Consider the following 13,579-nt stretch of genomic DNA (forward strand, 5'->3'; position numbering starts at 1 on the left):
AAGCTACAAAATTTGTCAGTTCTTGCTGTTGCATTTCAATGGTTTCTCATCTTTGTATGACCCAGAATCTTGACATTCTGACATGTTATTCCGATGTAAGAATTTTGGTAACAGCCAAAATGAAGGGGTGACAATGAAAGTTAGGATTTAGGTAAACTCAGAAATATGTCATTAGGTGAAGCATTAGAGAAGTTGGTGAAATCCTTGAAGCATCCAGAGCAGATATGGCAGTCTTAAGGCCACGTGTCTCCTATCAGCATCACTGCTGTGGAGGAGAGTCACCATCACTAATATAAAAAAGACTTTTTGTGTAGCAGAGGTAAGGACTGAACCCAGAACTTCCAAACTCTTGAGTGAACGCTTTAGCCACATAACACAGGGTTTTGTCGTTTGCTTTTAATGTTACTGGTTTCAGTAATAATAAACAAGCTTTCCGATAACTTCATTCACACTTTTATGTCACCCTGCAGTAAGCAAACGAGTTGTATGTGGGTTAGTTTTGACATACACGCAGAAAAAGGCATAGTTCCTTGATGGGTAAGGGAAGATGGTACAATGAAGCCATTCCCTACTAAAACCTGGACACAAATAGTCTCTACGTTCCCCTACTATGCATTTTAAACTCCTCTTCTCTCTTAAGCTGTTTTTACATTTTGTTAACCATAGGCAGCCTTTGTCTTTTTTCAGTTTAACTTTTTTTTTTCCACCTGATGTTTTAGGCTCCCAGAGAGGTAATTAAAAATCCATGTGTTTGGTATGATAATTTAAAACACAGCTACTATATGGAAAAGGTATTACCACAAGGTACCTGGGACATACGCCAGCAAGGCTTAAATAAGGGAAGGGATGTGTATGTTTGCTCTCTTATCTCAACAGGCCCACAGAGAGATCTTCTAAAACACAAGGATCTTCATGGAAATTCAGAGAATAGGACATCATTTTAACTAGCAACTGGATGTACTTAACCAGTCCTCAGCCCATCTCCTAGTACCTCTTTCTGTTCACAAAGACGAAAGTTGGCTTTGTTCTCCCTTATTTTGAAATCATCAATGACCTCTTTCAAATCAAACCTTTGCTGTTTTAAAGCTTTGGGTTACACACTTCAGCATGTTATTGTCTGCTTAAACCCAAAGCAGTGTGATGGAACAAGTCATACCAGACAGAGATGTAATGTTTTAGTATGCCATCTGGGTTTGATACAGAGATTTCAGATACTCAGATCATAATCTTAAAAGTCCAATCTTTTGCACACTCACGGGGTTTAGGGGTTGTTTTATTCAAATGTGCATGCTGTGAGAACAGTACACCTACTCTGCTAAAGTTCCACTCTGCATGAACCTAATTTACCCATCCAAACAGACAAATGAATCAATAATTGGACATGGGCATTTCATGGACAAACATAATATTAAATGCGGAAAATGGATGTCCAGTGCCATGCTGATTTTTAATTATTTTTTTCCTAACTGGGCATTTTCTTTCAGCTGAAATATTTGGATTTCACGTTAAAAATATATGTACTACTTTAATTTGATTTCAGCCAAAGTTGATGGCAAATATAACTATTCAGTTTGCACGCATGTTTGTTGAAATGAGCTAAAGATTTGCCTCAGGACTGCGCTTCTGGGCATAATTAAAAAGAAAAGCTGAATAAAAAGGAATAGAAACACAGAGACATGATCAAAGAGAAGAGTAAACTGCCTCATTCATACACCTAAAGGCTTCCTTCACCGTGCTTTAGTGAGAAAGGCAAGTTAAGAACTGTCCTAACCGCTCCGGCGCCCGTACAGACAAATCTCTGCCTCGAGTAAAGTATTACCCTCCACCTCGGTCCTGAAAGCTATGGCCCGGAGCTGTGCGGCAGGGGAGCGGTGAGGAAGGGGAGCTGCAACCACAAGCCACCGCTTGAGCTGCCGCAGCTGCTCGTTCCGCCCCGTCCCCTGCACCCGGCAGCGGCTGGCCTGGGGTCCCGCTGCCCCGCACGCCGCAGCCCTGCCGAGACGCTGCAGGCGCAGGATCCCGGCGAGCAGCCGCCTGTTTCGGGACAGCTGGCCTTGCAGTTTATCGCTCACGTCACTAGATGTCTCCAAATGCTGCTCGCAAACGCGAGCCGTGCTTACTGGTAAACAAAGAAATCGCTAGAACCGAAGTTACTTGGGGCAGCGTTTATTGGAATACACGCGAGTTATCACTTCGTTTCCAGCTGCCTGGAATTTTCCCAAGGAAATTAATCATGTTGGAAAACGCTGCCCGTGTTTCCCGGTCCATTTCATTGAAAGCATTTTGGAACTGATCGGGGACCTTTTTTTTTTTTTTTTCCCTAATCATTATTATTATTTTTTTAATTATTTCTAATGAGTTTGGCCCACTGGAAACGGTGGGAGGTCCCAAACTTACGAAAAGCCCGTGCTCAGATCTACATCAAAGGCTGACAGCCTGGGAGGCTGAGGTGAGGTGCCCTGGAGCTCCGGGTCCCCAGCAAAGGTAAGTCTTGGAGTTTCACAACTCCTCTGAGTTTCTCAGCCAGGTTGATGTTCTTTACTGAGTAACAGCAGCTGCAGGCTTCGGTTCCTTGAAGTTTAGGACATCTTTTTTTTTTTTTCTTTTCCTTTTTAATTGGCTTTTACTCCAAATCAGACTTAAAAAAAAAAAAAGAGAGAACAACAACCAAAAAAAGGATTTCCCAGAAAGCGGAATCAGATTTTCCAGCCAGCTCTTTCCCTAGGTCAGAGTCTGCGCGGGCTACGACTCTGGTTAAAGTAAGTTTATTCTCGATTCCCTTTCAGCCCATGAAGCCCACGTAACTCTCACCGCTTCCTACCCGCCTGCTTCCCTGCCGTGTCCCTGCCATCCGCCTGACCGCCCGCTCATGCGGGGACCGCGCCTTGCGCCTCCTTCGCTGCCTCCCTGCTCCTCCACCTGCTCTCGTACCACGGGGAACCTTTTCTTACCTCCCCTGGCAGCACCTGGGCGCTTGTAGTGTGGGGATTTTTATCCACCACCCGGACGCGGGTAGGTAGCGCTGTGTTGGGCACTGTGTTTTCCGCGCCGCCCTGAGGAGAGCCGTGGGTCAGAGAGGTGCAAAGTGCCCCCGTGCCTGCTACCGCCCCCCAGCCCCGGGTGCTGCAGGAGGCGGCAACCAGCCCCTTCCCCTTCCCCGCGGGTGGAAGGGCCGGGGCTGCTGCAGTCCCGCCGGGCCGGGGGTGGACGGGCACCTCCACGGCCTGACCGGACCGCGCCGGGGGTGCCGCGGCTCGCCGGGGCAGGGCCCGGCAGGACCAGGACCAGGCCGAGACGAGAAGCGGAGCCCGGCGCCATGCGAAGCGGGGCCGGCAGTCCGGGCTCGGGGCGGGGCAGCTCCGCTCCTCCCCCGGCGCGGGGGCGGGCGGCGGCGGGAAGCGTGTCCGCGGCGGCGGGGCGCAGCCGCCTCCTTTCGGGGCCGGGGATCGTCGCCCCGGGGAGGCTGCGGCCGCTGCCAATTGCGTAAGGGCGGCAGCCGGGGCGGGGAGCGGCGGGAGGTGGTGAGTAGCTGGGCGGCCTCCCTCCGTGTCCGGGGCGGGGAGCGCCATGCCGCCACCCTGAGCGCGCCGCCGCGCCGGGCCCAGGTGAGTGCGCGCCCGGCCGGGAAGGGGACGGCGGCGGGACCGGAGAGCGGCGGGGCGCTGCGGCCGGGCGGATGGGGCTGCTGGTGCAGGGGAGCCGGCAGGGTGTGGGGCGGCCTGCCGCGGGTGCCCGGCCGGCCGCTGCGGCACCGGCCTCTTTTGTTCCCGGGGCCGGCGGGAGGGGAGAGCAGGAGGGAGGGGAGAGGAGAGGAGGGAGCAGGGGCGGTGGCAGCCGGCGGCGGGGCGTGGAGGGCCGGCGGCGGGCGCAGCCGCGGCTGGCCGGAGGAGCCGCCTGCTCCGGAGCGCAGGGCACGGGGCGCTGGGCACGGGGAGGGCGTGTGTTTTCGGCGTGTGTTCCCCACCGCCCCTCGCCTGGCCGGCAGGTGTGGGCTCCGTGCCCCTCCGCGGGGTCTGACGGCAGGTGCCACCGCGGGGTTTCGCGGCTCTTGTGAGCGCTGCCGGTCGGATGCTCCCGGGTTCGCGCTGGGAGGCTCGGCTCGGCTCAGACCCCGCGGCAGGGGCTCCTGTCCCGGTAGGCATCCCCGAGCGCCTGGGTTGTTACGGGTTGCTTTTCCCGTGCCTCGTAACCGGCGTTGCTTGTCCGGAGGCATGGGAGAAACGGAGCGAGAGCTGTGCACCTTAACCGCCCTAATAAAGGATGGATGTGCTACATCGCAGCTTGCACCGAGGGTGTGCGCTGAAAATACTTACCCTTGCTTATGTTTTAGAAGTGAATTAGTGGCACAGGTTCTCCAAAAGGGGAAGCGTTTTACCTTCCCGTGTGAAAACGGAGCGGTGCCCGGGGCTTGGCAAAGACAATGCAGTGAGGAAGATAAAGCAGGACTCCAGATATCCTGGGGTGCATCAGTCAAGTTCTGATAAATGGCAGAAAAAAAGAGTTGTAACAGCTCGCCTACATTAAGTGAATATTTGTGGATATTATCTACGTGGGTAGCCATGGGGAGCGGGGCGGGAGGGGGAGGGGGGGGGATTCATCTTTGTTCCAGTGGAGTCTGTAGCTCTCGGAGGTGCTTTGTCTGCATGGATCCTGCGCGCTGCTTGCACGAATGTGGGATCATCTGCCAGGTCAAGTTTGTTGGGTCTGTGCCTCTTGTGCTCCCACTACTAATTTGGCATCCATCGGAGCGTGTGTCAGCAGAGCAAGGGAGGCAGAGTGTCCGGAAGAGAATGATGCTTTCCTGTAAAGCACAAGTAATATCTCCAGCTAGGAGGGGATTCATGGAAGAAAAAGATAAGAAGAAACAAACAAAACCAACCAAACAAAAAAGATAAGAGGGCTGTTGTGAGGTCCTTCCTAAAGTAAGAATGCAGGAGTGCATTCCGAAATGTAGCGTCTTATCTGAACAGCGACTGGGCGTGTGCTGTTTTGAGATGTGGATAGGTATTTTTTCACTGGTGGACTGTAGGTTTTTTTAAATTATGAAATGTCAACATTTCAGCCCCACACTGTTCTGTGGGGAAGGTGGTGGTGAGGGTTGGCTGGGAAGTTCTACCCTGACCATCAGACTTGTTGATAATTGGTGGAGGTACTAAGTAGTAGAGGGTGGTGACCCCTGTGTGTAAAAAAAAACCAAACAAAAAAAAAACCAAAACCAAAAAAACCCACCAAAACCCAACCAACAAACCATCCCTAAAACAAGCCAACAACAGCAACAAAAATAAAACCAAGCAAACCTGTTGTTTTCAGCATGCTCTGTAAAATCCAGTAAAGCTTCCCAACAGTAACTGGTCCCATGGCTGGAAGAGTTACCATTTGGTGGCATGGTTCATGTTTCTTCCAAGTTGACAAACCAGGGGTGGGGGAACAAAAAGATTGTTTTTCTTCTGAGGCGTGAATGGAAAGCTATGCACAGCAGATTTACCAACCCTAGAAACCTGAAGAACAAACATCAGTACTTCCTTGGTTATTTTACAGATTAACTTTTTTTTTTAAGTAGCTCCATTGATGCATATTTGACTAGCTTGTCCTTGAGAGGAGGTTAGGAGGTTACATTTCTGTGAGTAATCATAGGGTGTGGTGGGACAGGTGCTTTTCAGTCTGTGAAAACAATGTTCTTATCACCAAAAATACAAATAGATGACAACATATTGTAGACAATCTGGACAAGAAACATTCTTACAGATAACTAATTAACTTGCTTTTATACCAAGCATGGTCCCTGACATCCTTTAACGTGTGTTCAGCAGATTGCAGAAAAATCTTTAATAAACTGTATTAGCATACTGGGGTTTTCTTGGTGCCTTTTGAAGTAATTCTGTTCAGCTTCTTGGTGCAGAAGTCTCGTTTGCAGAAAGTGAGTGGTGTTCTGCAGGTGATCTTTTCTTCCCCGCGTAAGGAAAGAAATAGGGGCATTAGAGATGTCAAGGATGTTACTCAGTGGTTGAGTTACATTTCACTCAGCCTGTTGGCTCTGAGGTGGCCCCCTGCTTCGTTACCACTGAAACGCACTGACCACCTTCTGTAGTGGGATCAGAGCTCTTTCTTCTGCCCTTCACAGGAGATGGAGGGAGCTGCTGAGGAGGGGGAATATATTCCCTCGTGTTTCCTGGGGACACCTCTGTGGCTGTAGAGGTGCACCCTTGCTACCCGTGCCGCACGAGCTAAGGGAGCTTCTCAGAGGAAGGGAGGAAGCTTGTCCCACAGTGCTTGTGTCAACTGTTCTTCACTTTCTGCACACTGGCACCTATGATTGAAAAACTACTGACAGGAACAAGTGGGGAAAATTATCTAGTAAGTCTCACTTTCTGTATATTAAAAATTATGTGATAGGACCACAGTCTGAACTATTTTGGTAAAGTTCATTCTTTGTGTTAGCAAAACAATTCTATAAGATCTAAAGTATTTATCAAGATGTGCTTAAAATCTGTATTGTAAATTACAATTTCTTCTTTGCAATTGAATCATGATTAGACTTGATTTGTTCTCTGTTTATTTTTACTAAAAAGGGTTTCACTGCTGCTTTAATGGAGATGTTTTTGGCAAGATGAATGGGAATGAATTGTTTGTAGAAGTGAGTGTAGAGATCCACAGAAGTGTTTTCTCAGAATGGTAATACTGAGAAAGGAAACGGAGAGGGAGTAGAAAACTATTTACCTTGAAGAAAGATGTGAGGGAGAAAAGCAGTGTGTTTCCCTATATGGAAATGAAATGCTGAAGACATTAAAGAATGCATACTTTAGAAATTGCAACTGGTTTTACTCCTTTGTTGTGAAGTAGGTTAACAAATGGAATATAATAGAAGTTCTTCTATCTTTTTGGCACATGGGGTTAAGAAAAAAAAAAGAACAAACCACCTACTAGTGTAGTGTAGTTGTGCAAAATGACTAGCTGTACCCGGCTTGGCTTGGCTATTAGGTGCAAAGTTCTTGGATTTTCCTAGAAAGGAATTTACCACAGTAATCCAAAATATGAATGCAGCCACCAGCTCAGCAGAATGCATACTTAGTGGTGGATTAGAAGGCTTTGTTTTGCTTTTTGAAGACTTGCTTCTGGTTTGAGATATCCCAGGCACTCTGCTATTATTTTTTCCTGATAAAAGGGAAATGATGGAAAATGCTTTTTCTTTTCTAAAATTGTATGAAAGCTTTATGTTGTGGACCTTAAATCACTGAACAGTGTTCACCAGGCTCTCCACTTGTGTAATTCTGTGACTCTTGTGCCGTAGAGGATGTTCACGTGCAGATGTACAGTCAAGTTACCCTGAGTTAGCTTGCCTCTGGAGAACCTTTTCACAAGACTGTTACTTCTTAGGCTCTGGGGTGTCACAGATTTAGCTGGTGAAGTGTTCCTGATTCAGGTACCACAAGTCAGTCTGACACATTAACTTAAGCCATCTGGTAAAAGTGTATTTTGTGCTGATCATGTCAACAGACAATTGCAGAGGCTGACCTTAGGAGGGGGTTTGGCCCTTATAGGAGGAGCTGATTTTGGAAAAGTCAGTGCAGAAGAAGGAAGTTAAACAAGGTCTTAGAGCGTAGTAGGAGAGTAGTCACATCACATCAGACAAAGTGTCCATCCAGACAGTTACCCGATGTCTGACAGTGGTGAGTAATAGATGTCTGGTAAGGATACTACATAATCATACTGCTCCTTGCAGGCTCCAGCAATTCATGGATCAAGGGTTGCCTAAGCATGAGACAGTATTTTTATGCTACAGTTCTTGACTGACCTTGTTGCTCTTTGAATCTAGGTAAATTCTTGAAGTCTGTACTTGAAGATACTGACTTAGGCTCAGAAATAGTTTAATGCCTTTTTTTCTTCGGGAGGGGAGACACATGAACAGTCATTTGCATTCTCGGTGCTACTTCTGACTGTATGGACCTATGTCATATATCCTCTTTCTTAGTCATTCTTTTCCAGGATGAAGAATCCCTTGGGGGGTTCAAACAGCTAAGAGGTGCTGATGTCAGAGTTGTTTGCTCAGTGGATGTGATTCGGAGCTCTTAGTTTAATTATTTTTTAGTGCAAACTCATTTAACTTGTAGATGACTTCTCCCTGGCAGTGTTCAAGGGGCTTGATGCAATCTGGTCTAACGGAGGTTGTCCCTTTCCGTAGCAGGGGAAGTGGAACTGGAGGATCTTTTTGATCCCTGCCAACCCAAACTGGTCTTTGATTCTAATTTGTCGCATGCAAATCAACTCTAAAACAATGTGGGTGTGCAGCTACAGAAATTCAACTTCTCAGGCAGCATTCTTTTTTTCTTTGTGGCTGATTCACAATTAAATACTGCGGGGACAATCCTTCAAGTGGGCAGAATAAGCTGCACTTATTGAAAACTGAGTTGGATTGAAATAGGAACCAACTCTCCCCGCCACCCCCCTGCCAAGTTGAGAGCTATACCTGAGAAGAGAACCAGGGTAAGTACAAAGAACCAAGATGATGAAGAAAGAAATGCATATATTGATATAGAAAAGAGCATGTTACTCTACCGATTCATACTTTAAATATAATTTAAAAACATTACAACTTGCAGATTATTATGTGATTCTATCAGTACATTCAGGAATTCTTGGAATATTTATGCTTACGGTGTTGACCAGAGCTAAACATGGGATCTGACCCTTTTGCCCACTGCCTGTTACATTTGTACTGCCATAGATGCTTATAATCTATTTATAAGAGCTTTTCTAATTTAGTAAGAAAAATAGTAGATATCGAATCCCACCTTCCTTCTCTTGAACAGATTGCAGAGCTCTGTTTCATAAGTGATTCAGGGTAGTGCCAGAACTGGAATTCACTTCTTTGGAGTATATTACTGTTACATAGAAAATTTTTCTGCATTGAAATCCTAAGGTATAGCTGTTTTGGATGGGGTTTGTGTTCTTCTGGAGACTGCAAATATCTGTAGGTGGCACTTCTTATTGTTAATAGGAGTAGTAGTTTGACATTCCCCGCCCCCCCCCACAATTTTTAGGGCTTTTTTCCTTGCCATCTTCCTCAGGTTCTCTTAAGGTAAATGCTGCAAATGCATTACTTTCACATGGAAGCTGTGGATTTAAACAGAGCTATTTATTCACTTAGAAGTAGTCTTGTACTCAGATGCTAAGCTAAGGAAGACCAAAGTGTTCTGTAAACTAACCCTCACAATGTCCCTGTGAGGCTGGCGACTGCTTTTTTTCTCATGTTACAGGCTTGGGGCCCAAATAAGCTGTGACTCACGCAGCAAGCTAATGGGAGATGCGTGTTTAAAATGCCAGTTTCCACTCTTGATCTCTTATGCAACTTACTAAATCTTTAATTTCTGAAAATGAGAGAAACAGTAAAAATTACTCCACTCATATTGCCTGTTTCGGGTACGCATGCTGCATTTCCTAGTGTGCCTTTTGGGTCTTCTGTATTTAAGGCATCAATTGATTCACTTGTTTGCAGAGAAGCAAATGATTGCCGAATAATTTCCTTCAGCAGAAAGTGCTATTGTTTTAACATTGAATGAAAACCAGAATAGAGTTCCCCAATTTGTAAAGAATAACTGGGTCAAAAAGAAGCAAAGCAGGGGAGGATGAAGGGGCAGGGGGGTTGGAACTGAAGTCGTGGGAAGTGTCAGGCATCATTATAGATACATAGCCCACAGTTCGCTGCTGAGGATTCTGGCTTATGTTTCTTCATTTTGATGCACAAGATCTGAAGATGTTACAGCAGTATTACAGCAGACTGAAAATAGCAGTGTCTGAAGTCATTCAAGGGCTCGAGTGCTTGCACGGTGATGTTTTGGTGTCCATGAGTTAAGAGAAACCAACAGTTTCTGTAGCAAGGATGCATCTCTGCAGCAGAACTACCAAAAGCCTGAAATGTGGTACACGAACTTTCTGAAAAGTTAGATGTACCTCCATCTGCTATGTCAGATGCTTCTCTGGCAATTATGTAAGTGAAACCAAGTCACTGCTGCGGAGCTCATTCACAGAGGCTGGGTGAAGGACAAAAGCCTGGCTGTCGTTGGAGAGGAGAAACATTTTTCTTGTACAAAAATCCATTTTGCCCCTGATCTTTCACCCTCATCCTTAACTGACATCTACCAAATGGTTTCAGAAGAGGCTAGGAACTAAATTGATGGCTCACTTGTAGGCTGCAGGCCATGAATCAGAGGGTGGTTTTGCTTGATGTGCTGTAATTTCATATTTGTTCCCACAGACAAACTTATATTCCACAGGCTACAGATGACCTGTCTTCTTCCCTTAGGAAGCAGTTTTCTCATCATCCTTTTCTCCCCGTCCCAGCATCCTCTCTAATCCATAGATAGTAACTAAATTGTTTTGCATGTTATTTAAACATACGTAATTAAGCTTTCCCTATTCATATATGGGTTTGAAATTTACTTCTGACCCAGAGAGAGACTTGTGCGCTCAGAAGGCTTCATTAGGCCAGCTGCTAACGATTGCTTCAATCTACAGACCTTGCCTTACACTGCACTTCTGTCTCTTGATTTTTGTAGTTTGGAAAGGCTTGTTTTGGGAAATGTGGTCCTTGGCTTGAGTAGTTTCCAGTGGTTGCATATCATGCAATTTTGTGTGCTGTCCGTGTGCCAAAAAATCCAGTAAAAATTAATAGTTGCCACACAGGAAATTCAGAAAATCTGGTGCAATATAACTTATTTTGGACAAAGTTTTATAATTCTTACTGTGCTTGTATCTCTGCTTCTCACAGACTCTTGCTGTTTGTCCTCTGATTTTCTTCTGAAACTGCTGGGTGAGGGAGAAGACTCGGTGGTGGCATGCAGCAAACAGCATATGTGATAGATATTTAGACTTCTATGGTGTTTTTTTAAGTCAGATGGGATTTTTTCAGGCTGTTCTAAACATTGTTGTGACTTTCCCACAGTTGCTTAACTGTGTTAATTTCTTGTGTTGTGCACATGCTCTTCCCAGCTTTTGCACACACAGGTAGAAAAGTAGGTTCCTACTGTTATCAAAGGGAATAGGTGTGTTTTTGAAGCAGGGCAGTGGAAGGAAAGGTGGGACAGGATAGGAAAGCGTGTGGGCAGCCCATGTGTCTGCTGGCAGCCGTTTAATAATTTCTTCCACTGCGGACTTCTGGAGCACTTGAAACACTGCCCTGAAATTAGTATCATTGTTGCAGCTGACCACCTTGGAGGCTTGTAAAGCTGTGAAAGTCGTACTGTAGGAGTTTGCTTTACATCACTTTCTGTTCTGTAATTGTAGCTATTTACGTGCTTTTTAAGACTTTTTGTCCCCTTTCCCTTCTCCCGCGTTCCTCGCTGTCTTTTGATCTCATACCAGAAAGTGCCAGTGCCAGGAAAGCAGCAGTAACCAACGTGGCAGGGGACTGCATGGGGAAATATTTTTCTTGATGTGTGTGGTTTTCCATCTCCATCCCCCCCCGGCCTTCCTCAGTCTTGTGTGGTGGTGGGTCAGCACTACAGCTGGTGGTGCTTGATAGCCCAGAGCAGCAGAAACTCTGGTTTTTCTCCAGCTTATCTTGTGTTTTACTTCTAAAACCTGTGAACTTTGCATCCTTAAAACGTGCTTTAAGGGAAGCACAAATTTCTCTGCGCTGTGCGGAAGTAACCACAAGTTACTTACAAAGTTTTGAGAAGGTGCAAGAGTGGCGGAGTTTTCTAGCACGTTTGACAGGTGTTGTTGCGCTGAGCATTTGACGGCAGGAAAGTGTGAAATATTTCTGTACATTTCTCACCTTTTAGGCAGTGTCAAGTGATGTTTTGAATTACCTCATGAAAGAATCCGATTCTTCTCTGGGAAACCAACTGCAAACCAAGAACCAGATAAGCATGCCACGCTTGCTTCTGAGCACACACTTACGTCTTAGGAGGTTCAGATGTTATCCCTTGGTTGTACAGCTCTTATGTTTCTAGTTTCTGCTGGTGAAGAACAATGTGAGCTTGTATGAGTGCATGGTAGTGGCACAAGTTAAAAGTGCTGGAGGAATACGTGAGGGGACTGGAGATGTTGCAGCCTGTTCAGTGGCTTGTTGCTGTCTGCCTGCTGGGGTTTGCTGTCTGCACAGCTCAGATGTTCTCTTGGCAGAGCCAGACTTGCAAGTAATTACTGCTTTTACCTAGATGCTGTGCAAAATGAACTTTTTTTTTTAAGTAGATTGAGCTGAGTTGACTGATGTGGTGGCTGCAAGTACTTGCTTGCTTACGTTGTGGGAAGAAGTGCATAAACAGAAATACGGTTTGTGTGGAGTAGCACTATTCTTGCAAAAGAGTGACCTTACAGGGGATGTGTGCAGAAGCATCTGAGGGGCTGTAGCCGAATCACAGAATCGTAGAATATGTTAGGTTGGAAGGGACCTTTGAAGGTCATCTAGCAGGGACACCTTTAACTAGATCAGATTGCTCAGAGCTTCATTACCACTGACCTTGAATGCCTCCAGGTATGGGGCCTCCACCACCTCTCTGGGTGGTTTCAGTGTCTCACCACCCTCATAGTGAAGAACTTCCATGTCTAACCTAATCCTGTCCTGCTCTAGTTTAAAACCACTGCCCCTTGTCCTGTCACTACATGCATGATAGTGTCCTATCACTACATACAAACAGTCCTTCTCCAGCTTTCCTGCAGGTCCCATTGAATGCTTCCCTGGCACAGGTGAGCTGGAAGCACACGCTTACCTATGGTCCTGACTAAAAGCTGTGGTAAATAATGGATTTAAAAATGTTTCATAATACTTTGTTGAAGGCTGAAGGGTGACAGGTTTGAGAATGCTGAGGCAGCAGGCATGTCTGAATAGAATGGCAAATAGCAGATTTGTACAGATTAAATTCTGTATAGCTGTGGTCAGTTGCGTATTGTACAAGAAATTGAATTTACTGGAATCACTCTGAAGCTGGTAGCAAAGTAAAATGGTCCATCACTGTGTATATACTACAGTACAGTTGTAGAAGCTGTCATGCTTCTGTCTAGGACTGCACCATCAGGAGGAGATGCCCCAGAGCGTGAGCTCCTTTGGGAGACCTCCGACTTCTGTGGGTTTAGAGGCCAGACCTCTCTGGTGTTTATGATTGCAAATGGTCCCCTGGGTCTTCTGATCCCAACTTTTTTACCTTCTTTTTTTTTTTTAATGGACATGACACAGTCACAGGCCAAAGGGAAATGGCAAACTTTGGAAGGAGAGAGAAAAAGCGTTGCATGGAAAACCTCAGATACATGAGAATTTGCAAGGCAATGTGGTATTTAAATAGTTCAAATAGTTTGGGGATTTTTTTGCCCCCAAATTTTACTAAAACTGTGTTTGTACAACCAAATAACTGCACTCTTCAGGGTGTAACTGGCCATAGCCAATTACGGTACCTGCGTTTGTGTGGTGCAATCCGAAGACTTCCACAGAGCGGAAATAGGCAAGCCAATAATTTGATTCAAATTATCAACATGTCTTAATTTTAACAAAATCCAGTATCTGCTGTACAGCATAGAAAAGATCCTTCAGCTTGAGAACTGCAAACAACACAGGAAGAGGGAAGGAAGTGTTGAAATGGTTGCT

Source organism: Gallinula chloropus, assembly GCF_964237585.1.
Source record: "Gallinula chloropus genome assembly, chromosome: Z".
Classification (NCBI taxonomy): domain Eukaryota; kingdom Metazoa; phylum Chordata; class Aves; order Gruiformes; family Rallidae; genus Gallinula; species Gallinula chloropus.